Raw genomic sequence first — 27,476 nt, forward strand, 5'->3', positions numbered from 1 at the left:
ACATCATCTGCATTGGCAGCAGACTGGCTAAACACTTTGAGTTAGTAGGTCATGCATGTTTTCTAGGCTACGTACAAAAGCTGTAAGAGTGAGAATCAGTTCAGCAAAATAGTTTTCTAGCAGTTTAAGTAGATTTCCATGCAAATAAAAGCTAATGTTAACTGTGTTAAATGTCAAATGCATTGGAGAGCCTGATGAGCTTTAAACGCATTGGAGGGCCTGATGAGCTTCAAATGCATTGGACAGCCTGAAGAGCTTCAAATGCACTGGAGAGCCTGATGAGCTTCAAATGCATTGAAGTGCCTAAAGAGCTTTAAATCCATTGGGAAGCCTGAAGAGCTTCAAATGCATTGGAGAGCCTGAAGAGCTTCAAATGCATTGGAGAGCCTGAAGAGCTTCAAATGCATTGGAGAGCCTGATGAGCTTTAAATGCATTGGACAGCCTGATGAGCTTCAAATGCATTGGAGAGCCTGATGAGCTTCAAATAGACACCGTCAAACATTCAGCCCAAATGCTCCGGAGAGACCTGAAACATTAATTTTTCCCTATAGGCTATATGACACTTAATAGGTGATTCCCTTTTATTTAAGGATATTTAAGGAAAGTGTTAAGTATTTCAGCACATGAGAGCAAGTAATAACATATAGCCTATGTTTCATTGCACTCAGCAGCTATCCACTAATAAAGCTCTTTATGTATTTAAGAAAAAAAGATAGCCTAGCCTACAGAAAAAAAGGTCGCCTAGTTTCTGCTTTCACTCACCCAAAAAATGCAGGATTTGATTAATATCATTGTATCCACATGCTTAATAAATAATATTTCAAACCTTCTTCGGTGTTTGTTGTTTTTAGAAAATATCTAAAATCTTTTTTTTTTCAGAGAGGTCTTTGTAAAATGAAAGTTTAATATGGCTTTAAAACAGTTTGATTTAGGCTATTGTATATACCTAAATTGGTTTAGTTTTTGTTAGTTTTATATTGGTTTATATATTTAATGCGATTTAATTATATCCAATATTTGTAATTCTTAAAATTATTTCAATATAGCTAAGGCTATTATCAAGATATGGCACTATTGTTTTGAGCCTACAAAAGTGGACACAAAAGTTGTAAAGTTTCATGTCTTTCTGTTGTATTCATATTGTGCATTATATCCAAAATAAATAACAAAAAGAAAATTGCCTTGCAGCATCAACAGAGCTGTGAAGGGAGTGCACTTTTCCTCGATCTCACATTCACATTCAGCCATCTAAATGCGCACAAACAAAAACAAAAGCCTGATGAGCTTCAAACGCATTGGAGTGCCTGATGAGCTTAAAATGCATGGAGAGCCTGATTCTGTTTTATGAAAATTCATTTTCATTCATCTTTGGTCCTTAGCCTCTAAAAGTTCAATATTGCCCTAAGCTGGATTCGAACCCACAACTTATGTGTTGGTAAAGCATTTACTTAACACTTTGAGCTAGCAGGTCATGCATGTTTTCTGGGCAACGAAAAATAGGTGTAAGTGTGAGAAGCAGTGAATTTAGACTATTTTGACAAAAAAAAAAAAAAAAAAAAACGCTATACCTCTAGACCACTAGGTGGCACTGTCTTTAAACCTCTGGTATATTTCTGACTCGTGCTGTTGAGGTCACATGTTGACTTTTGGAATCCATAGAACATGATTTTCTGATCAACTGTTCAAAAGTTATAAGCATAAATATGCATTTTAGGTATCTCCTGACCTGTAGATAGCGCTGTAGCCAACTTTCGCATGGACCTTAAGATCATAGTGTTCATTGAGAATTTTAAGTTTCATTTTGATTGAGTAATTTTTGGCTGAGATACAGCCTTTGAGGCAATTTTTTATGTACTTGTTCGCAACATCATAACTTTTGAACAAAATTAAATATTAAAATTCTGTTTTGTCATTTCTGTGAGCCTCAGTCATTAGATTTACTGGGGAAAATTCAGTTTGGTCACTAAACTTCAGTTTGGTCACTAAAATGGTCACTTCTGTAATGGGCGGAGTTTTAATGTATGGTATTGGTTTGAATCAGTGTGATCAGTGAAATGTTTGTGCTAAGTTTTATTTTTCTAGCTCAAATGCCTAAAAAGATATAGCGTTTAAATGTTGAAATTTTGGACTGCTGGTGGCGCTAAAGAGTTTTGGTCAGCTGCCTTTTATTGACCACTTCTACAATTGTACCATTTTTGATCATTTTCCTACTTACGGTTCATATAGCTGCCACAGACTCCTATTTGGGAAAAAACTGCAGAATAATAATAATAATAACAATAATAATAATAATACTTATTATTATTATTATTATTATTATTATTATTATTATTATTATTATTATTATTATACAAAAAAACTGAGAAAAAGAGGGGCCATAGGCACCTTTGGTGCATGGCCCCTAATAAAGAAAAACTATGAGAACAATAGGGGCCATAGGCACCTTCGGTGCTTGGACCCTAATAATAATAATAATAATAATAATAATAATAATTATAATAATAATAATAAAAAAAAACTACTTTCCCAGTGATGGGTTGCAGCAGGAAGGGCATCTAGTGCGTAAAACATATGCTGGATAAGTTAGCAGTTCATTCCGCTGTGGCGACCCCAGATTAATAAACGGACTAAGCCAAAAAATAAATAAAAAATGAATGAATGAATAATAAACTACATTTGAACACTTATTATATAGTGCAATAACATTTCACAATTTTACTATTTGTATTGTATTTTTGATTAAATAAATGCAGCTTTGGTGAGCAGGATAAGCTTATTTAAAAACATTTAAAAATCCTACTGACTACAAACTTTTGACCGGTAGTGTATGCATAACTATATGGGGCGAAAGAATAGGAAGTGTGTTTGAATATAACTTAATTGTTATAAATTGTTCATTTATTAATTTGCTGGATATTACAACTGAATTTAGAAATAGTTTTGAAAACAAATCTTTGTGCTTAACAAACAAAAATTAAATATGTCGGCTAATGCATGTTTTCAGTGGAGTGGTTACAACACCGTTTCCTTATCCACGAAAGTAAAGAGTAATAGTGAAGTAAAGAGGAAGTAAAGAGACTGAAGAGAGAAGGCTCGTTTTTTAACCTTGCTCTGCAGATGGTTTAACTGTTTTCTCACTAGTGAAGCATTCAGTTTTTCCACTTACAAAGTCTGCCATGTAAATAACAAATGTTCCATGATGCAACCCAACTGAAAGGGAATGGGAGATGAGACTCCCATTTGATTGGTTTAATGCATGTTATGCTCAAAACACATCAGAAGTCATTAAGAGAATAGGCACAACCCTGTTAGACCATGCACCGGGGCACAAACTATATTTTTCCATCCTCAAAATATCAAATGTGGTTTCAGACACACCCTTAATGCTTTTGCACCATGCACTTTAGACTTTGCGTCTAGACAGTTAAAATTGAGCCCTAATTCTTTAGTGACATTCCAACAAGCCAATTTTAGTATGAACAGTTTATATGCTAATGTATTAAAGGTAATAAAATTAAAATAAAATAAAATAACAGTATCTGCATGCAGATGCAATATCAGACACAATGCACTCAATGAAGCTTGTGAAGTCACTATGAGGGGTAGGCATATGGGTGGGGTAAGGTGATTGTATTAAAAGCATTGGCTGCTGCTCACCTCGCATTTGCACAAAGTCTACATCCAGACCCCTCACAAATAATATCCCATCCACAAATCTAACTGGCTACACTATCAGCCTTTGGTAATTGACCATCAAAATGAAAAAAGCCACTATGGAAATATTCTTTACACTACATGCTACAGCAGACAGGTGAAGATCAGATAAGGTCTGTATTATCAGAGAGCCAGCTGCCCACTTCTGTCCCACTCAAACATATTTCCATGCTCTGCTGTTATAAATAGTTTAGTATAATCACACAGTATAAATGTATGTATGAAGGTTGACAAGAGCAAATACATGATAAATTACTAGTTCTCTTGATAAAGTACATATCAAATCAACTTTCAATGTTTGTTTTTCATGCTTGGGAATTTAAGGACCCTTTGGTTAGTGAAAATGGCTTTAATTTTGTTGCATAACCAAATTATGCACAAGACAACTGCATTTATTATTTCAGACAAGACTGGCAGTAGAATTTTTTTGTTTACAACTATCTTGTTCTTGTTCAATCATTTTTGGTTCCCTAAAGATCCTTTCTGCAAACAGTACCTAAAAGTAATGTTTTATTCTTAGAGTGAAGAATATTTTAACTTTCCAAGAAAGGTTTATGAATGTTAAAGGTTCAATGTTGAACCACCAAAACAAATACTAGAAAAGTCTAGTTTAAAAAACAAATACCACGATTCACTGATTTACCATGAATTTTTACTGTACCAGTGGAGAATTTAATTGAACTTGTATTATATTGTATTATTTGTATTAAAGAAATAGAAATACATTATTTGTTAGTAAGCTGTAGCATTTGTGTGTTCGTATTTATGCGTTATGTATACAGGGTATAGTCTTTCATAAAATTATTGTAGAAACCACACAGTTACAGTTTTGCCATAAAATGGATGCTATGCTTTTCTCTAAATTTTATCATCTAAATGCATAATACTATGTTTGATGATGTTTAATAAAGTATATTATATTATATTATATTATATTATATTATATTATATTATATTATATTATATTATATTATATTATAAATATTAGGGGTGTAACGATTTATCGTTGTACGATTTATTGCGATGCAAAAATGTCCGATATGCATCGTGGCGTTTTGACAATTTCATTACGATATGACGCCCAGTTTTCTCTTATTAGTTGAGCTGTTTGCACGTGAGCTACGTTCCAGCTGCTGTCGCACGTGAGTTCAGATTGCAGCAGCAGTAATGTTAGCAGACCAAGATGAGTGGAGTTGAAATACTCTTAAAATCAGACGTCTGGCAACATTTCGGTTGTACTGTCAATGCTTTAAACTCGTCCGCTTTTTGACACGCATACTTGGTAAAACATAGCCTAAGTTTTAAAGTCTTCCCAGTGATTTACATACTTTGCACAGCGACATGGATACCTCCTAATGGTGTTGAAAGAGTCACATACTGTATTTATAAGGTACAATTCACCCTAAAATATAAATCTGTCTTCATATAATGATGTATTGGCGGCCGCAAAATCACACATGACGTGAGCTGACCATGAGCTGTTACTAAAGAGGGCAGACTATGATAGACGCGCGCGCGCGCGTCTGCTTCAGTGAACAGAACCTGCAGGTTGTGACTAACAGGTAATAAAGTAGTAAACAACATTCAGTTTGTGGAACAAAGTGATCGTTCAGGAGCCGCGTGGGAAGTATAAACAGCAGTGAAAATTAAACCGAAAGCGTGCACATTATTTAAATAATCATATCGCATTTTAGAGTTATGATTACGACGAGCATGATCTCTTTTGATTACAGAGGTACACAAAAACGCACGTCAACATGATGCACTTGATAGCGCTGACATCAGCGACGCCGAAGAAATAGTAAACCTGCCTAAACTGCTGAAAAGAGCCACAACTGTCCTGTGTAATGAAAATACGGCCACCCTGTCACTCATCATGCCCAACATGAAGACAGCCATCCATAAAAACTCTCAGACAAAAACACATAAGTTCAGGATTATTTTATAGAACTGCTGATTACTGGTATTTTTATTTATTTATTTATTATTATTTTTTTTTTGCACACACAAAAAACACAAGTGACCAAGCAAAGCCTTAAGCTCTTACTGTTAAATTCAATTGAATTGAATCATTTCAATAATATCTTATAAGAAGTTTTTAAATTGTTTTATTTTCCAGAGACAGTCCTGTTTAATTTATTTTCTTAAAGAAGGTTCAGTTTAACAAGTTGAAACAAAAGAAATACATAAAAAATAGTTTACTTGGTAAGTAATTTTTTTTAAATAAAATTAGCATTTCAGTTTAATTTTAAATTTTTATTCAAAATATCGTGATACATATCGAATCGTGAACATTATATCGTGATACACATTGTATCGTGAGCTGAGTGTATCGTTACACCCCTAACATATATATATATATATATATATATATATATATATATATATATATATATATATATATATATATATATATATATATATATATATATATATATCATGCGAACGCAGAGAGAACATGCAAACTCCACACAGAAATGCCAGCTAAGCCGAGGCTCGAACCAGAGACCCAGCGATATATTATATTATATTATATTATATTATATTATATTATATTATATTATATTATATTATATTATATTATATTTAAATTTGTTATATTATATTATATTATATTATATTATATTATATTATATTATATTATATTATATTATATTATTTTATATTATATTATATTATATTATATTATATTATATTACATTATATTAAATTATTTTATATTATATTATATTATATTATATTATATTATATTATATTATTTTATATTATATTATATTATATTATATTATATTATATTATATTATATTATATTATATTATATTATATTATATTGAGATGTAGCAGTTTTAGTTTTACTGAGAATATATTTACATCTGCATCATGTCCCCAGAGCAAAAAAACTGTCAATTTAATTTATCAGTATAAACATTGTTTCTAAGTTCAGTGAAAAATTGTTGAAAGTCGTTTTCATGTTCTATAAATAAAAGGTTTTTACAAAGTTCACTCAGAAGAATAAAAAACAATTTGCCTTTAAACTTGAAAGATTCTATAATGATGATATGTATTAAAATGCTGCGTTTACACCAAAAGCAACCAGACATGTCAAGTACGAGTGATTTACATGTTAAGCCAATGCAAAGATGCATTGACAAGACATCCTGTGGCGCAATATGCGCGAATGAGGTGGCACAAATACAAAACAATAAATCAAATGGCAAAAAAATTAAAAAAACACCGTCCTAAAAAATAATTATTAGTTTGGTTCACTTTCTGCTTCCTTTTCAATGAATGCAGTTGGTTGATTGTTTTGTACTTTTCCAAATGTATTTTTATTTTATTTATTTTTTTATTATTTGTTAAGGTATATTTGTGTTCTTTTTTGGAAAAGTTTAATGCATTTTATTTGGCACAAATCTAATTCCATATAAACACAGCATTATAGTTATTGATATTGGTGAGTGAAATGAAATATACAAATAATATATAAATATATATATAATTATGGTGTAAATGTTTTAGCAATATTGCTTTACCCTACTCCCAAGTTTATTTTTAACCACAAAATAACCATTATATACCAATATACAGTTGAAGTCAGAATTATTAACCCCCCTAAATTACCCCCCCCCCCTTTTTTTTAATAAATAATTTATTTTATCTTTGACATGATGACAGTAAATAATATTTGACTAGATATTTTTCAAGACACTTCTACACAGCTTAAAGTGACATTTAACGGCTTAATTAGGTTAACTGGGCAGGTTAGGGTAATTAGATAAGTTATTGTATAACAATGGTTTGTTCTGTAGACTATCGAAAAAGAAATATAGCTTAAAGGGGCTAATAATATTGACCTCAAAATGTTTTTTTATTATTATTATTATTAAAGACTGCTTTTATTCTAGCCAAAATAAAACAAATAAGACTTTCTCCAGAAGATAAAATATTATCAGATATACTGTGAAAATGTATTTGCTCTGTTAAACATAATTTGGAAAATATTAAAAAAAAAAATCAAAGGGGGCAATAATTATAACTTTAATTGTAAGATTTATACATGGCAACATTATTTCCATCCAAGACAATTTCCTTGCGAAACACTAACAAACATTCATTTCTAATACCAAAACTCAGTTAAAGCAATAACTAAAGCAGTAACTACTGCATTATAATATTCTGAATTTAGTTTTATTAGTTACAGTAAAAATTGTTTTCCGCATTATCATAAATTTATATTACGATCTTTAGAGAAAACTTATGCATAGTCAGCATCATGCATTACCATGTTAAATACATAACTATGTATTATCCATGATAACTGTATGAAAAGCAAAACCCTATACATAAATACAAACACACAAATGTTATAGCTTAATAACAATTACTGTAATTTTGATTAGTTGCAGCTGAGGTGTTTAAAAAGAACTACATTAGTGATGTGAATATTAGTTTCACAACGTTTAAAGGACTCTTTTAGTGTGCATTAGTTTTCGAAGCTTCTTCTTTTCAACTCATTACTTCTTCTTTTTAAAAAATAACCACACAGAGAAACTTTTTCTGAAGATTTAAAAAAAAAAAAGTCTTCAAAAAAAATGAGTGTTCTATAAAAAAAAAAATGTGATACATTACTATATACACTTTAATGCAGTTGCTTTTTTTCACCATATATTTTTTCATATAATTACACAGCAGACACTGAAAACACAAGTATGGCCCTGCATAAGCAAATGAACACACTAATTGTTATGCAAAAACCACATAAAACTAATCTAGAGAGCAAATACTATTAGTTTCTGTACAAAACACAAACCAAGAAATTCCAGTCTTGACTATTCAGGGTAAACTGGATTTGGATTAGGTTACTAAATAGATTTTAACAAAATACAACTAATCTGGCCCAGAACACTAATTAAATGCAACTCTACCAGTTATGCTTCAAGCTATTGTTCACTAAATATAAAAGGCTGCTTTTGTTCAGATCAGCTTAGGTTTCATTTTTATTTGTACAGCGTAAATCAAATTTAGATATATCAGTAAAATCAGTGTGTCCTGGTAACTGGCTAAAACATCACAGCTTGGCACAAACCAATGCTTTCACAACTTCTAAACTTGCTCTGACATGCACAGAGTTTTACCAGTTTAGACATGGGCACATATATTTAAAGAATTACAGAGTAGCCTAAACACCAATGCAGTAATCTACTGGTTTACAACCTCAAAAGAAACTGCCCAACAGTAAGATACAGCGAAAGTAATATATAAAAAGTAAAAATCTAAGTAAAAAGAATGTGTCTATACCTCCCACATCAGTTATTTTAGCTGCAAATTCATCTACTGTATACTTAGGGCCCTGTTCTCACCAGATGTGTTTTGTCGATCTGATGACAAGTGAAGAAATAAGACGCATTACCAACATACCAGGCTTTAAATGTGATTATTTTGTCCACTTTGGACCACTTTTAATCACTTCTTTGATTAGGGATGGTATGTGGGCATGGGATTGGTTTTCTCTGATCATTTGATCCAATACTGTAAAACCTGAAAGTTAACTCAGACTGTTTGAGGAAATGGATTGCGGCAAACCATTTAAGTTTTAAAACAATATGGTTTGAGTACAGTAAACTATATGACTATGACTATATAGAGTCTTATACACATATACTAACCAGCCACTTTATTAGGTACACCTTACTAGTATTAGATAGGACCCCCTATTGCCTTCAGAACTGCCTTAATCCTTTGTGGCATAGATTCAACAAGGTTCTAGAAATCTTCTAAGATTTCGGTCCATAATAACATGATAGCATAATGCAGTTGCTGCAGATTGTTCGTCTGCAAATCTATAATGCAAATCTCCCATTTTACCACATCCCAAAGGTGCTATATTGGATTGAGATCTGGTGACTGTTGAGGCTATTTGTATTTGTATTGCTATTACAGTCAACTCATTGTTATGTTCAAGAAACCAGCCTGAGATGATGCACCTACAGAACTGCCACTGACTGGATATTTTCTTTTTTTCAGACCATTCTCTGTAAACCCTAGAGATGGTTGTGCTTAAAATCCTAATAGATCAGCAGTTTCTGAAATACTCAGACCAGACTGTTTGGCAGCAACAACCATGCTACATTCAGTCACTTAAATCATATTTCTTCCCAATTCTGATGCTTGGTTTGAAGTGCAGCAGATCATCTTGACCATGTCTACATGCCTAAATGCATTGAGTTGCTGCCATGTGATTGGCTGATTAGAAATTTGCAATAATGAGCAGTTGGACAGGTGTACCTAATAAAGTGACCAGTGAGTGTATATTATTTGAGTTGATAATTTGTGTTGTCAAACTTTTAGAGTATCAGAAACTTAAACATTAGCCGCGTTTCCACTATCGCGCCTAAAGCGAGCGAGCCAGGGCGAGCCAAAGCCAGTGGGGTTTCCACTGTCACTTCCGGGGCCTAATCGGGCCAAAGCAGGGCTTTCTTGGGGCCAGCGGCCAGCCTTTTTCGGCCCGCCGAATACCTTTGGCCAAGGAGGACCAGCTGGGGCTTCAGGGCAGAGTGAAAGGAGAGGCGGGCAGTTTTCTGATCGCACAAGAGTACATGCGCCAAACAAATAAAGAAATAAGGGAAAGAAAACATCTAGCCTTATAGTCTGGGGTCTTTTTGCGTTTGATCACCCTTATGTTTCCCTTTTAAATGTAAGGCTGCTGCATAAAATAATAAAGTAGTTTTAATTTATAGTGACGTTTTTTGCTGCGTCCTCCTTTATGTTTCAATAACGCATAATAATGTTTACACCATATTAAAGACACAGCAGACAGGTTGTGGTTTTCGAGAGTTTTTGTCAAGTTTAAAATGTTTGTTTGTGCGCATTTAGATGCCTGTATGTGTGTGTGAGACCGGGCAAAAGCGCTCCTTCACAGCTCTGTTATGCCGCGAGCGGCTTTTTCCTTTATTTATTTTGGAGATAATACACAAAATAAATACAACAGAAAGACATAAAACTTAACAAATTACGTGCCCACTTTCGTAGACCTTAAACAATATAGTGTCATATCTTGATAAAATAGCCAAAGCTATATTGAAATATAATTTAAAGAATTACAAATATCGGATATATATAAAATCACATTAAATAAATTAACCAATATAAAATAAACAAAAGCTAGCTATAACAAGGTAGGTAGCCTATATACAATACATAAATCAAACCGTTTTAAAGCCACATATAGCCTAACTTTCATTTTACAAAGACCTGTCTGAAAAAAAAAAAAAGATTTTCGATATTTTCTAAAAACAATAAACACCGGAGAAGGTTTGAAATATTTATATAAAGTAAATATTTATATAAGTAAATATTTATAAAGTATTTGGATACGGTGATATTAATCAAATCGCACAAACAGAGCATTATTTCAGTGAGTGAAAGCAGAATCTAGCCTTTATCTTTTTTTCTGTCACTCAGTCCTGCGCAGCGCTCGCTGCTTTAAACGCATCGGGGGAAAGTCCAAACACAAAATGTGTTCTATATCCTCAAACAACTGTTTATGTTTTAATATGCATGGTTAAATTTATAAATGAAACTAAATGAAGAGCTTTAGTGAATAGCTGCCGAGCGCAACAAATATGGCTATATTTTATTAGGCTACTCGCTCTTGTGCTGAAAACTTAGCACGATTTCTATCAAAACGAGGATGTTATAAAATACATGCCATATCAAGTTATAATGGAGAATTTCTGTGGCCTTATATTATGGATGTGTGCGCTCTCTGTGTTGGATCCCTCCGTTAGTGGCAAGAGCACTCGATGCACAATGCAAACAGTCGGTTGGCGAGTAAACAAATGTAATGAATGGAAATACACAGGTCTGTGCGTATAGACATTTCATGTATTGCTATACAGTAACGTGTCGTTTGTTTGTTTCGGTTGTCTTCATTTTAATGGTTTTGTTTCGTGATGATTCTATGGTGTGCTTTATCTGCCTGATCTGATTCCTGCTAAAGTGGGCGGGTTGTGTGACGTTTGATTCGGGGACGTTCTGTGGGCGGTGTTTGCGTGATGCACTGTGAGCTACTAGCCGGACAGTGGAAACGCGACATGATTTCAGCCTCATTTCTCAACCTCCCGGGCTATTGGCCCGGCCCGATTAAATCCCTGGCTCGCACTGGCCCGATAGTAGAAATGCAGCTATTGTAAGTTCAGTCAAATTGCTCAACAAATTAAGTCCAAACAACTATATAGCTACTCAAATGGTTTGGTATCGCTTTCAGTTTTAGTTAACATAAAAAATATAATTAATTAATTAATTAAGTAATAACTAATTCATTTTGAGTTCAGCTTAATAAAATCTGTTCATAAGTTACAAAAACTTGAGTCAAAGTAAACATTTAAAAAATTATAAGTTGAACTAACTTATTTCATTTAGTGATTTTGACGGTTTTAAACTGTAAAAGCTAGGGCAATTATTTTTAATTTACAAAATATATATGCATTAACATCAAATGCAAATGTTAAAGTAACAAATCAATTAATCATTCAAGTCATGTTCATCTGTTGACAATATTAAATGATAGATAATCAAATTATTTATTTTACTTTTGATCAATTCCTATAGCATACATTATTCTGCTTGACAGTATTAAATTGCAGATTTGTTTTGTTTTATAAAATTTATTTAAAATATTAACAAGCATAATTAAATGAGGTGTCTACATAAAACATTATGCAAAGGATCAGGAATTGATCATCATTCAATGTTTCAGAATTAATTTGCGTAGTGTATGAGTGTGTCTGGGCAACACGGTGGTGCAGTGAGTAGCACGTTCGCCTCACTGCAAGAAGGTTACTGGTTCGAGCCATGGTAGGGTTAGTTGGCATTTCTGTGTGGAGTTTGCATGTTCTCCCCGTGTTCGTGTGGGTTTCCTGAGTGCTCTGGTTTCCCCCACAAGTCCAAAAACATGCAGTACACAGTACATGAATTGGGTAGGCTAAATTGTCTGTAGTGTATGTGTGTGAATGAGTGTGAGTGTGTGGATGTTTGCGGTTGCGGCTGGAAGGGCGTCCACTGTGTAAAACATGTGCTGTATAAGTTGGCGGTTTATTTCGCTGTGGCGACCCCAGATTAATAAAGAAAATGAATGAATGAATGAATGAATGAATGAATGTGTCTGTGAATGAGAGAGTGTATTGGTGTTTCCCAAACGATCACCAGTAATGTAGCCTTTGCGGATCGCTGGAGAACCCTCGCTTTCTGCATCCCAATTTCTCATACCATCAGTCCTAAATAGTATTTGAAAATAGAATTAGCATGTCCCAAATCCTCATATGTTGAAAAGAGTATACCAAAGGCTCCTGGATGGTTTACTATTTCTGGTAAAAACTCGAAGTGTAGAACTGTTCATACTCTAACTGCTGATATTGCCCACAATACATTGCGGGTTGGACATGAATTTAATTAGAGCTACAACAGTGGGTGAGACCAACCGTCAAGTAGAGAGGCTTCGGTAAAGATATTTGTATGACTGTTAAGTAATATTTAGCCAACTGGAAAATATTTAAACAGTGTTTTCTGTGTTATATTTCATCTGCAACAACAATACTCAACTTATATAAAGACATGTTTGGACATTAGCTTCTGAATAATTACTATCCAAAGACCTGAGGAGATTTATCTGCATGAAAGACTCGTGAATAGCAGATTAACCTCCTGCTGCTTCTCCAGTAAGGTAGCAAAATAAATATCACAGAAATGTGGACAATTTGTAGATGATTGACATAACTAAGATATTTGACACAACGATCTGTTAACGAAGAAGCAGTATGTCCCAAAGCTAGCATACTCTAAAACGCAGCTCCTGTCATTCTCACGAATCTCCCATCATGCCAGCACACACAAACCAGTTTCAGCTTATTTCCTAATTACACACTAAATCTTGTTGTGTCTAAAAGGGTATCAGCTGCATAAAACATATGCCAGAGTAATTGGCGGATCATTCCGCTGTGGCGACCCCTGATAAATCAGAAACTAAGCTGAAGGAATATAAATGAATGTTTCTCTTTATTTTTCCTGTTCATTAAAATGTAATTTATTGTTTTTCCTCAACATATTAACTTGTGTGTACTAATATTTGGATTGAGATCTTAAAGGCTTTATTTTGTTGTTGTTGTTAGATTAGTTCAGATTTTGGATTTAGGTCTGGCTAATCTTATGTAAGTACACAAATATATTATTGTAAAGCATCCTATAGAATATATTCATTTAAAAAAGTGAGGGGTGTACTCATTTATGCTGACCACTGAATGCATGTGCTAAAAGATTCAATTCAATTAAAACTAAGGTTATACAGAATATTCAAATTAGACTACATTAGATACTGTATGGTTTCATGTGCACCATTAATAAAAATGCCTCCTGTGCAATGTTACTAACACACAAGTGCTTGAATCCAAAAATAGAGAGAGAGAGAGAGAAATACAAACCAACACTGAAAAATAAATTAAAGGTTATGAAATCTTGGTTATGTATGGATGGATGGATGGATGAATGGGGGGGTGGATGGATGGATGTAGGGGGGATGAATGAATGGATGGATGGATGGATGGATGGATGGATGGATGGATGGATGGATGTGATCCCTCAATATGGATACCTGCTGCCGGGTGATGATCTCTCTCTCTCTCTCATATTCAGTCTCTATCAATGAACTGTCAGTCTCTCTCTGGTTTCACTTCAGTTTTGCAAAGTCTGGTGCCCCATACAAAAGAGCATACCGTGTATCTTAATCAGTGAACATACTGTGTCACTTATTCAGTGCAGGAAGCAGGTGCATCACAGCACAGTCTATTCTGTCCCAACATGGCTTTAATTAATTTCTTTAGAGTTTCAGTGTCACTTTCACAGGTAATTCTGCCAACGCGCATGCTTCAGGTTATATCGGTTTAAAGTAGGGCTTGGTTGATAAATTATATTATATCAAATAGCAATAAAATTTATGTCAATAACAATGATAAGCTGAGAACTTTTTTTGCTCTATATTGATCTAAGAGCCAGTCACACCACAGAAATGAGCAGCAATAGGAATTTAAAAGTGTGTTGATATTAAAGGGTTATCAAAAATGTATAGACAAAAAGTATTATATGCCATTTCATGGACCCTCTAATCCTCTAGTTTTAGTCATTGTGGGAGCACTCTTTTAAATCTGGACACATTAACAACTTATATCGAAATATTTATTGTCATCATTCAGTTTGGAAAATAATTATTAAGATTGTTTTTTTTTGGCTTATCGCTCAGCCCTAGTTTAGAGATTCCAGTGCAAGATGCGTTTCTTTTTCTCAGCTCATAAATGCTTTTATTTCTATTCAACATATTCTTGCTCTGCAACATATAGGCGGAACATAAAGTGGAAAAAAAAAACAAAAAAAATACACATTGGTTGGATTAATGCATTGGGCTCCAATTTTAATGCTCTAGGTGCAAAGTCTCAAGGTGCATGGCTCAAAAGCATTAGGGGCGTGTCCAAATCCACTTTTCCAGCTTTAAGAATTGAAAAATACAGCACACTGTCTCACAGGGTTGTGCTTATTCTCTTAATGAGTTTTGGGTGTGTTTTGAACATAACATGCATTAAATCAATCAGTCTCATCTCCCATTCCCTTTAAGATTCAGTTGTGTCAAGCCATGGTGTATTTGCTATTTACATTGCGGACTTTGTAAGTGGAAAGACTGAATGCTTTACTAGTGAGAAAGCAGTTCAACAGACCTTCTGCAGCGAGAGGATAATGAACGAGCTTCCTTCATTCAATTAAGTTAAGCCCAGAGTTCATCAAGATTATTTGGATTCATCTTCAATGCCTACTCCTCAATCTTACCCAAATATGCTCAATAATGTTCATGTGTGGTGACTGGGTTGGCCAATTCTGGAGAACCTTGACCTTCTTTGCTTTCAGGAACTTTGATGTGGAGGCTGAAGTATGGGAGAAAGCGCTATCATACTGGAGAATTTGCCCTCTCCAGTGGATTGTAATGTAATGGGCAGCACAAATGTCTTAATACCTCAGGTTGTTGATGTTGCCATCAAATCTGCAGATCTCCCACACGCCCCCATGCTGAATGTAACCCCAAACCATGATTTTTCCTTCACTAAACTTGACTGATTTCTGTAAATATCTTGGATTCATGTGGGTTCCAATAGGTCTTCTGCAATATTTGTGATGATTAGCATGCGGTTCAAATGATGCTTCATCAGAAAAATCTACCTTCTGCAACTTTCTCAATGATTAACTTGAAGGCAAGTTACTATTTGTTCTTCTTACAACTGGGATCCAGGACAAGACTTTTGTCAGGTAGAATAATTAGTAGGTATGAAGACAAATATTTATTATATATTTATTATATATCTGTATAAGGATTTATAATCTTTTACATAAACAAAAAATATTATTTTAATTATTAAATTAAAAGATTTTTTTTGGTAACAGATTAAAAATATTTTATAAATCATTCAAAATTATTTTAATTTAAAAAAATAAAATCTTCAAATCAGATGATTTTATCTTTTCGTAAGCGTTTTACTATATAGTGACCTAGTGAGAAAGAAGAACTGGGGGAGTATATTTTTGCATTTGATGTGTCAAATTGTTTATAGTCCATTGATGATATCTCGATGTAGGATCTCTAATCCAGAAAATAACCTGCCCCGGAGTAAGTTAGTCAAGTTGTCTTCATAGTGCCTTACACAAAATCTCTGGATTGGTGTGAACTAAACTGAAACTTAGCAAGCCATTTAATCTAGCTTCATGCTACAGGCCCAAGGACGCAAATACAAATAAATATATTACATTTATTTATACAGATTTTAGTCACAGAAAAGTGGGCTTTCAGTTCGAAATTAAGTACAACAAACATTTATACACTGAGATTCCCAGCATTATCTTGTCATCATCTGTATTTTTAGAAACTGCCTTTTGAGGGGGATTAATGAGTTGACATTGTAAGCACACAATATTTGAGATTTGTAACAGGGAAGCCCATAGCCAGGGGGGGTTCTGGTGGTTCTGAAGATGCACCCCTCACTGACAAAGGTCCAGAATTTTGACTGCTATGACATCATAAATAGTGAAAATAACCCATCGAAAAAGGCTGTCAGACCAAACGGAATCCTCTGTTGGCTGTCGCTTCAGTGTGACTTTTTGGCCATTACATTGTAAGTGAAGTCATTTTTTAGTACTGTATTAATTTTATAAATAAATATTATTAAAATACATAAATCTGGTATTAATAAATAAAATAAAATAAAATAATAAAAAGGGGGAAGGGGGGGGGGGGGGGGGGGGGGGAATATAACCAGTAAAAATAAGTCTTAAAATTTTATAAAAGAAAAACATTTGGTTGAATGGGAGTAATGTATTCAATCCATTTGAACCACAAGTCGACAAATATATCTGTTTGGTTGTGTACATTGTATGTTATTTTTTCCATAATGAATATATTTTTCATAAGATCTATCAAATCTTGTATTTGTGGTGGACTAGGTTACCAGCATCTAGTGATGGCTTTTTTTACTTGAAGCAAGGATAATTCTATACACTTGCTTTTTCTGTCTAAGGAGTCCATTGATAGCATACCTAGGTAAAGTATCACAAAGCTAAAATCAATTGAAAAAATGTAAGATATATTCTAAAGTACTATATATCTCTTTCCAAAAACTTCTAATGTTAGGGCATCCCCAAAATATGTGGAAATTATTAGCATCCCGTGAACCGCAATGCCTCCAACAATTTGAGTTTCCATGAAATGACATTTTCTGTTTTGGAGTAAGGAAAAATCGAATAATATTTCTCCAGCAAAATTCTCTCCAATATGAAGAACGGGAAGTAGCCCATTGTAATTTACATATACAGTATTTAGCCAATCCTAATTAGAAATGATAATGCCACTTTCTTTCTCCCATCTTTCTATAATGTACAGAGATGAATCCTCTTGTAGGTCCATTAGTGATTTATATAATTTAGTTATAGTTTTTGACATTGGTTCAGTCATGTAAGCAGAGGAGAATAATTTAACTAAAGCACTCTTATTCATATTCCTATCAGTGTCTTTTTTAATGTTTTGATAAAAATGTTGTCGCAGCTGAAGATATCTAAAGAAGTCTTTGGAGTCTAAATAAAATTTTTCTTTTATTGAATTGAAATTTTATAAATGTCCTTTATCTATAATTGAAGAATAAGTTGTTATCCCTTTCCTAGTCCATATTTTAAAACGCATATCTAAAGTATTTGGTTTGAAGTCTGAGTCATATGAAGCCCATTTCAAAACCTTCATCGAGTCTGCTAGATTATAAACCTTAATGATCTCAGAAAAAAAATAATAAGGTTACCTTGATCCATTGATTATCTTGTTTTATTAATTTTTATATATTCCATTTTAATTTATTCCATTCCGAAAATTGTTTTTTCGCAAGGGCAACAGGTAAAGACTGAAATAAGTAAAGCAGTCTTGGAAGTATGTTTTGTTTGATTGAGTCTATTCTATATTTCCATGTTGAAAAATGGTAGAAGATTCCATCTTGCAGTGTCTAATTTTATTGTCTTATTAATGGGACCATAATTAAGCATTTCTAAATTGGTCATATCCTTGTTGATATTTATTCCTAAATATTTAATACATTTAGAATCCCATTTTATAGAATACTAATTTTTAAAATAGTTTGGAGTGTTATAATTAAAGGTTAATACTTGCATTTTTTATATTTAAATTAAATCCTTACATAGACCCAAAGGTATGTAATGTATTCCACAATTCAGGTGATGATTCATTTGGGTCCCTCAGATAAGTTAGAATATCATCCGCAAATAAAGCTATTTTATGTACATCATCCTTAATGTTAATAGCTTTTATCTTTGTATTTTGCCTGATCCACTGTGCCAGGGGTTCAATGAATAATGCAAAAAGCAAAGAAGACAGAGGACACTCCTGTCTCGTGCCCCTCTCCAGTGTGATGGTCTCTGAGAGATTACCATTTATTTTGATTCTAGCAATGGGACAAGAGTATATGTTTTGGATAACCCTGATAAATTTTTCATGGAAATTAAAGCGCGTGAGGATACATTTAAGAAAAGACCAATTGACTGAATCAAAGGTCTTTTCTGCATCAAGACTTAGAAGAACAGTTGGTACCTTAGAATCGTGAATATGACTGATGATTTGAAGAGTTCGTCTAACATTGTCCTGTGTTTGCCTGTTGCTAATAAATCCAGTTTTATCAGAATTAATTAATTCCGGCATTAGTAGTTCAAGTTTTTTAGCTAGGACTGAGGCAAAGAGTTTATAGTCTATATTTAGTACCAATATAGGTCTGTAAGATGCACACTCTTCTTTATTTTTTCCTTCTTTTGGGATTACCGAAATAGTAGCTTCTCGCCACGAGGGCGGTAATTCTGCTCCATGTAAAACATGATTAAAAGCCGGCAATAGAATGGAAACAAGCTGTTGTCTAAACATCTTGTACCATTCAGAGGAGAATCCGTCAGGACCAGGTGATTTGTTTGTTTTAAGCTTGGATATCGCTTTATTTATTTCCTCCTCTGTTATATCTGCGGATAGTTCAGCATTCCAATTATTGCTAATTAACGGTAGATTTAGAGAAGTAAGAAAAGAGTTGAGTTTTCCATGATCTACTTTTTGTTTTTGGGTATAACATTTTTTAAAAACTCTCTGAATATCTTCTGATTTATAAAATAGCTGTTTTGATATAGGGTCTTGTATTTTCTGTATTGTTGTATCGGCCTGTTGCTTACGTAACTTTCTAGCCAAAACTTCATTGCTTTGCCACCCGTCTCATAATATTTTTGTTTTAAAAACACAAGTTTTTTCTCTATTCCCTGGGTATAAAGGTAGTCTAACTCTGTTTTAATTTTTTTTTATTTCCTGGTATAAATTTTTGTTAGGGCTTTTCTTATTCTCCATTTCTAATCTATTTCAATTTTTGTAAAATGTGTTAAGCTTTGTAGTAGCAATGATCTTACCCCTAAGAACAGCTACACGCATCCAATAAAATAGTTGGGGAGACTTATCTGTTATCATTCTGCTCAATATAATGTTTTATATCAACTATAATTTTGTCCCTAATAGCAATATTGTTCAGTATGCCAGAGTTTAATCTCCAGTGAGTGTTTTTTGGTTTATTTTCCAAATTTAGGTAGAGTGATATTAAAGCGTGGTCTGAAATTTCAATTAGTCCTATGTTACAATTTTTAATTCTAAATTTGTCTTTTTCAAATACCAGGAAATAATCAATTCTTGAATAGGATGCATGTGGATGTGAGGAAATGTATAATCTCTTTGTCCTGGATAAAAGTATCTCTATACATCAATCAAACCCATTTCTTTTAACATTGTGTTTATTTGTTTTCTTAAGGAGTTTGTTGGCTGGGTGGTACAATGTGAGGAATCTAATTTCTAATAGAACATCTCCACCGCAAACAAGGATACCCTGTGCTTCTGATACTATTAAATCTATCAAGGTCTTTAAAAAAAAGAGCAGTTACTACCTGGGGGGAGGGGGGGGGTGCGTATACATTAAGAATAGTGACTAGGGTGCCCTCTACTCTGCCTTTAGTCATTATGTATCTTCCCTCTCTGTCCCTTATTAGAGTAAGATGTTCGTAATTAATTTTGTTAGAAATTAAGACTGCAACCCCTCTCCTCTGTCCAGATTCATACGAGAATGAAAAAAATGTATTTGAAGCCCATTCGATTCAATTTGTTGTGCTCCGTTACATTGAAATGGGTTTCTTGAAGTAAAGCAATTTCAATTTTCTCTTTTTTAAGTTTAGTCAGAATCTTGTTTCTTTTTATTGGACTAAGTAAGCCATTAACATTGTATGATGCTACCTTTATGCAATTGTGCATTTTCTGATTTATTCACATATTTCCAGATATTTTTATCTCTTGTTATTAAGCTCTTGTAACAGTGATCAGGTAACCCCCCCTTTTGAAGTGGTTGTGAACATGAACTCAACGAAAAACAAAGAACAGACTAAACTTTGAACAGAAAAAAAGTCAATGTAAATGAAAAGAAAAACACAACTTCCAAATAAGAGGTCACAACATATTGACCCTTAAGTGAGCAGGGATGATGAATGTGCTCCGTTGGAAAAGCCTCTTGTACTTGCCTCGTACCAAGGGCCCATGCACAAGTCATTTAGACTCAGTAGTAGTTCGTCTTTTCCTTTCGTAGCAATTTGCACTTTAAAAAAATCAAGTATTTTCCAAGTCGGGAAGAAAAGTATAAAATACACAGCAATAAAATTAACAAAATTAACTTAAAAAGGACTAAAGAGTACCTTCAAGTGAGTTTGACCCTCATTAAGGCCATTTTTCATTCCTTAATCAACTATTTGTGGATGCCTAAATGCAAGGAGTTTTTCTTTATATGAGGGGAGTGAACTAGCAGATGTACCATGCTTTTGCCGGATTTTCTCCACGTCAGTCGCTGAACGCGCTCAATCAGTGAGTTAGGCGAGCTGTGTGAGGTTATCGGGAAACCTTTTTTCTCCATATTAGTCAATGCCTCTTCTGCGGAGTTGTAGAGAACTGTACCTTCAATATAGAACAGCTTTACCTGGCTGCATTTTGTATTTGATGTCATGTTCCTTCAGCATCCTTTTGGTTTCTTGGTATTCCCTCCGTTTCCACAACACATCAGGGGCATAATCATGGTTGAAAAAAATTCTGTTGCCTTTCTGTTCGATCGCCTTCTTCGCCCAGGCATTTTTGATGACGAGTTCTTTTGTCCTGTAGTTAAGAAACTTGACGATGATCGAGCGGGGTTTGGCGGTGGATGATGGAATAGGCGCTAGCGCTCTGTGAGCCCGTTGAATTTGGAGGTCCGCCGGAGTAGCATCAGTCAGAACTAGGGTAGATTTCAATAAGTCTTCCAGGAAGGGAATCATATCTGAAAAGTTTTCCTCAGCTTTTTCTGGTACCCCGTAAATCCTTATGTTAGATCATCTGGCTCGCCCTTCTTGGTCGTTTAGTCTGGTTTCAAGCTGTTTCGTTAGCCGTAGCATCTCTTCTAACACTTCTTCCGTGTTTTGAATTCGGATCTCCGCTTCGACAATTCTATTTTCAGCCTCTTCGATTCTTTTATTGAACTTGTTTAATTCTTCTTTTATGTCCTGAAGGTGTTTGTGGCTATCTTGTCGAAAGTCCTTAATTTCATTGAGAATCTTTGCCAGGCTAATTTGCTCTCCCTCAGGTGTAGTGTTAGCATTAGCGTCGCCGCTTGTGCTAGTTTGCTCAGGTACATTTGGGTTGTTTTCGTCGTCTTTTGTCATGTTTCTTCTTTGTCTTCCCCTTCGATCCATAGCTACCCCATCCATAACTCTTTAAAAGTTTTTATTATTTAGCTATGGGGCAGCAGATTTTGTGCAAATTGACGAAGCTATGAAGTTATGCAACCATTCTCAATGAGAAGTAAACCGGAAGCCCCAATGTTTAAACTTTTTTTATTCAAACAGCCAAATTCTGATAGAGGACAGTTTAAATGTGGTGGCGAGTTTGTTATTTGACAAATAAATGATTAAGTAGCTGGATGAATTATGAAAGTTCTTTAACTTTGATCAGTGCTTTTTTATAATGTATCATGTTCTCTAATTCCCATCTCCACTATATACAGTAACATTTTTCCCCCTATAAAACTCAAAACCAACAATTTATTCTTCTGTCACGATATATTACAGAAAATAACTCATTTTCACTCATTACAGACACATGTCAGATTTTATTATAGGGAGCAGGCAGGAGATTGATGGCTTGAACGTCATGACATGGAGCCGATCCCCGAATTGCAGCACATTATGACGAAAACTAATCAGAGTCACTTGAGTCTCTGTTGTGAGGCAGTTGTTAGAGTGTTCTGAGTGGTTGCTAAGCAGTTACTAAAGTGTTGCAAGATAATTGCTAAGGTGTTCTGAGTAGTTGCTAGGCAATTGCTAACATTAATTGGCATGTTATTAACATGGTTATAATATCAATTAGCATGTTGCTAGCACTATTCTAGTATAAATTAGAATGTTGCTAGTAGGTTTCTACAGTGTTTCCCCTACCATCATGTTATGGGACGCCCCGCCCTTCCAATGGCTTTCCCCGCCCCCTTGAAGTAAAGTTAATTGTATAATATATATATTATACGCCAGATCACAACTTTTTTTTAATAAACAAGCTAAATAGCTAAATATGTATTATTTTATTTACACAATGGCATGTTATTTCTGCTCTCTAAATAGCGGATGGTGGAGTTCCCACAGGCACTGTCTGCTGTATGGAAATGAGGTTGGGTTGTCGCGAACTGAAGAGCGGACAGGGGGGTAGTGGTTGTGGGGGTGGAGCGGGGGCACTTTAGATCATTTTGGAAGGACACTTTCTATCCAAGCCTAAAAAGGACAGGTAGAGCTATATGTGAGCACGTGCCTGGTTAACTGAACAGATCAGCAAAGGTATCGTGAGTGCAAATCCCTCCCTCTCTCACATTGAGAGATCTGCTGTCAATAGATGGAGATGCATTTATGTTTAAATGGTCCTGCATGTAGTTAGGCCTTTTTACACATAACAAGTGAAACTTCTGTGTTTTGACAATATTGCAATATTCACTAAAAGCTGGAATGGCTGGAATTATTAGATAAATAAAACTTAATTATTTTTTTTTTACATGAATATTTAATAATATAACCTGTAATATACTTATTTCAATAAACAGTATAGGCCTGTTAGCAGAGAAGTATTAAGTTAGGTTTGCACATCTTATGCATCAAATGTGAGCTCCAAACTTGTTTTTGATACAGACATGTTGAATTCTTCTTTCTACATTTGCAATGTATTATAATTTTTCATAATTTTTATGTCTGTGTTATATTTTCTGTGGTGGTTTATTCCGCTGTGGCGACCCCTTATTAATAAGGGACTAAGCCAGAGTAAAGTGAAATGATGAATTATTTTCTGTAAAGCTGCTGACCATGACACTTTCACACCTAAAGAAATGTGTTTAAGGGATTATAAGCAGCATCCTTCACTTATCCTCTTAGGTAAGGCAAGATCTTCTCCTAAGGTTCACACTTAAAGGGAAAATGTGCTCAATGCTTTATAAAGCTTGAAGCATTAGAATCGGTACTCAGCCGATCACCATGACAATAACCAGGTATTTAATATCAGCTGCAAAAATCCTGATCAGAGCATCCCAAGCTTTGACCCAACTTGGCTTTCAGGGCAGCAATACTCACCCTGGCTGCACAAGACTGATCTTGGTAAGTCAATAAATACATCCTTATGAAAAAGAAGTATACTAAGTAAAGATCAAGTATAAATGAATATTTTATTTAGTAAGCATTCTAAAATTAATGTAATAGTAGTTCAAGTGATTTTTTTTTCCAGAAGCTCATTAAGATACACTGCAGTGACAAAAGCTGCACACTTTGAGGATAAAAATTATATAAAAATAAATGTTCATTTATAGCTTGTACATTTCAAATAGTTCACTTTCTAGTTTTAGATCACTTTTTTACTGCTGTCATTAAAAGAAACAAATTAACACCATGACTCCTTGTGTCGCTGTCAGTCTGAACAGTCGTGCCACCAATGCACCCCCCCCCCCACCCCTTTCTAGTATGGATTGGTATGTTGTTACTGTTAGTATGTCCAATGTAAAGTCAGTTGCAGTTTTTTATAATGGAAGTCTATAGGACAGTAGCTAGGGTGCCGAACGAGGTTGCAAGGGTGTGGCTAGTAAGTTGAAAGGTCATCAGTGATTGGCAGTCCAAGTTAAATGAGCCCAACTTTAAGTCTGTATGACAGTCTGGCACAAAGTTATGAGGTCACAATGTTTTTTTCAGTGTTGATTCAATGGGACTTTTCTGAATTTTCCAAGACAGTTTTGGGAAAACCATAAGTCGGATCAGTTGAAAAGGACATAGCAATTTAATTCAGTATAGTTTGTAGGTTTGGAGTTAGCTTGGTGGTTGTAGTATAAACGGTCTAGGAGGAGAAGTGTTCTTGAAATAGTCTAAGAAGACGAGAAAGAAAACTAATAAGTTTATGTTGTATAACAGTATGTTGGTTTTCTCAAACCACACCATAATGAAGGCATATCTGTTAGATGGACTTTTCCTAAACATTGCTGTAAACCAGAGATGCCTAAACTAGGGCCCACGGGCCAAAGTTGGCCCATGGTAACCTTTGATTTTGCCAACTATTTCTGAGAAGAGAAGGAGAATGATGGGGATGTTTAGAGACTGTCAATTCACATTTAATGTAGCCTTTGTTTGTTTTATTGTTGAAAGCTAACTGAAATTAAATGTTTCAATTAAATGGTGTAAATTAATCAGATTCTGTTCAAATGTACATACAGTACTGTCACCAAACAATGCAGAGACTTTGATCAAAATAAGGCAAAGGCAGATTCTTTTTGACTAGTGCATTTATCATTGAACTCCACTGTGTTATAAACGTGATTGTTCATGTTTTTTTGTTATAAGATCATTTTAAATGTTACACTGAATTAGTAAATACGATTTAAACTAATGTTTTCTATTTATTCCAAAATATTATGAAACAAATTAAAAAATGGCAGCTTGTCATGAAATATAGTTTGGTATATTTACCTTCTACCCACGGCTCCCAATGATATTTGGTTTTTGGCCCTTCATACGAAAAAGTTTGAAAACAGTTTTTATTTATGTAATCAAAAGTCCCTCTTTCACCTGCAAAAAATGTTGCAATGCCATCCTCTGCACTTCATAACAAGCACAAGCATGTAGGCCTGTGCCTGAGTTCCAATGCAAGCCAAAGTGATTATAGTGTTAAGAATGTACACAAAGAATGTGTTTAAATAAACACTACAATAAAGCATGAAAGTCTGTAAATGGTTAATATTAATTGCATTAACTCTCTCGGATTGTTACATCTCCTTTTCTGTTCCTCACAAAAATGTCATAAGGGTTTGAGAACACCACAAGGTAGAGTAAATCATGACGGAAGTTTCATTTTGAGAAACTCTTAGGAATACAACAAGATTTTCCTTTGATAACATGCAATTTTGAACTTACTATGCGTTGAGTCATGCATATCAGGCATTTCCTTCTCATAAAATCCATCACAGGAGCAAAGTCCAGCAGTTAGAAATACATTCTGTGGCGTGTTTTATAATCTAAATACACAACATACAGCTTTGTATCAGAATTTGATTAAATCACCAGCTTCTAATAAAGAAATCACCACAGAGATGTTTATGATTTATATGCATAGAGAAAAAAGAAAGACTTTGTCAAGTAACACACTAGCTACCAGAAACAGACAAATCTTTTCAATAATGTAGAACCAATTCATTTCGTCTCAAATTTGTGGTTGAAATAAATAACTTTGCGCTGTGTGCGTGCGTTTAACTAGAGCAGCTTTTTTAGATGGCCCGACTGAACATCAACAGCAACATCAACAGGTTGAGGCAGTGTTTAAGCAAGGGGTGTTTAAGTCAAAAGTGCATTTCAAAACATCCTACAATTTGTAGTATGGCTAACTTTACTGGTTTGTTAAAATTTAAACACGAGAACAGAATTCTATGACCCCGAGAACGAAAGTGTCGCGTTGAAACTAAATATCCAGCAAATATTTCCTTACATACCTCAAACAGTAACCGCTATCCTTTATGTCAAAGTGTCGCTTTCTTGCGAGAATCTGTCACTGTCTTCTTCAGTCTGAAAACTTATGTCCGCTTTCAAGCAGTAGTTACTTTCCATCAAACGACCGTACCGGATTTCGAGTGCAGGCGCGCGACTCTCCACGCCTGCACTATGCCACGCTGACGTGCCTAATGCCCAACCACGCCTGAATACTACACTACACCACAGTAAACGTGGACAGAAGCAAGGAACATCAGCTAAGTCCTGTACAATTCGCATGACATACAATTATAATTCTGTTGGTAATTATATTAGTTTGCAGACCCAAGCGCTGACTTCTGCATGTTGAAGCTTGATGCGCCTCCAGCTACGGATTCACAGGAATAAATGTGGCAGGTCAAGTCAAGCACAGCACATAAGAAATCAACGGCTGCCTGAAATATATTAATGTGCATTTACAAATGTAATTGATATTGTCGTATATCAGTGTGATGCAAACAAGCTACAAAGTAGATACCGTTGTTGTTGTTGTTGTTGTTGTTGTTGCACATTGAATACACAAAAAATCCTGATACCACAATCCAATATACAAATTTTAAATTTAATAACAAAGTTCCCCCTTAAAAAACTCAAGAATTGTGCTTTCAGCTAAATTTAAGTTGGAACAAACAGCAAATGTCATTGTTTAAGTGTACCATTTGTATAATGACATTAAGATGACAACAAAATCTTAAACATGTATGTATATATATATATATATATATATATATATATATATATATATATATATATATATATATATATATATATATATATATATATATATATACAAGGCCCTGATTAAGTCAAATGTGCATGTATTTATGTGCATTTTAAGCTACATTGCTAATGCAGTCATGGTTAATTCAGGGTTACCAAAGTTTAACTATTCATATATTTACCATAGTTAATTTTAAGAATTCATCTGACGTGATAACTTGTACATTAGGCAAGTTGTTGAATAGGGCTATTTTGAATATATAAGGGGAGTAAAACATACGGGCAAAGCAGTGGCGCTTTAGGTAATGCTGTCACCTCACAGCAAGAAGGTCAC

At 34.3% G+C, this 27,476-nt stretch overlaps 1 protein-coding gene across 6 annotated transcripts in view; it reads right to left on the minus strand.

Annotated features, from left to right (window-relative positions):
* arap2 (ArfGAP with RhoGAP domain, ankyrin repeat and PH domain 2) overlaps positions 1–26,525 on the minus strand; it is a 215,979-nt gene extending 189,454 nt beyond the window's left edge. For 4 of the 6 annotated variants that reach the window (XM_087262107.1, XM_087262103.1, XM_087262108.1 and 1 more), the window contains exons 1-2: positions 26,386–26,525; positions 25,814–25,914 (exon numbers count right to left, since the gene is read on the minus strand). The gene's annotated coding sequence lies outside the window, so the exon portion shown is untranslated. Of the gene's footprint in view, positions 1–25,813; positions 25,915–26,381 lie in introns of all 6 variants that reach the window. The other 2 variants (XM_087262102.1, XM_087262106.1) reach the window with 2 other exon arrangements.
* Positions 26,526–27,476: the final 951 nt, after the last annotated feature.

The sequence above is a fragment of the Danio rerio genome, chromosome 7, assembly GCF_052040795.2.
Source record: "Danio rerio strain M-AB ecotype USA chromosome 7, GRCz13ab, whole genome shotgun sequence".
Classification (NCBI taxonomy): Eukaryota; Metazoa; Chordata; class Actinopteri; order Cypriniformes; family Danionidae; genus Danio; species Danio rerio.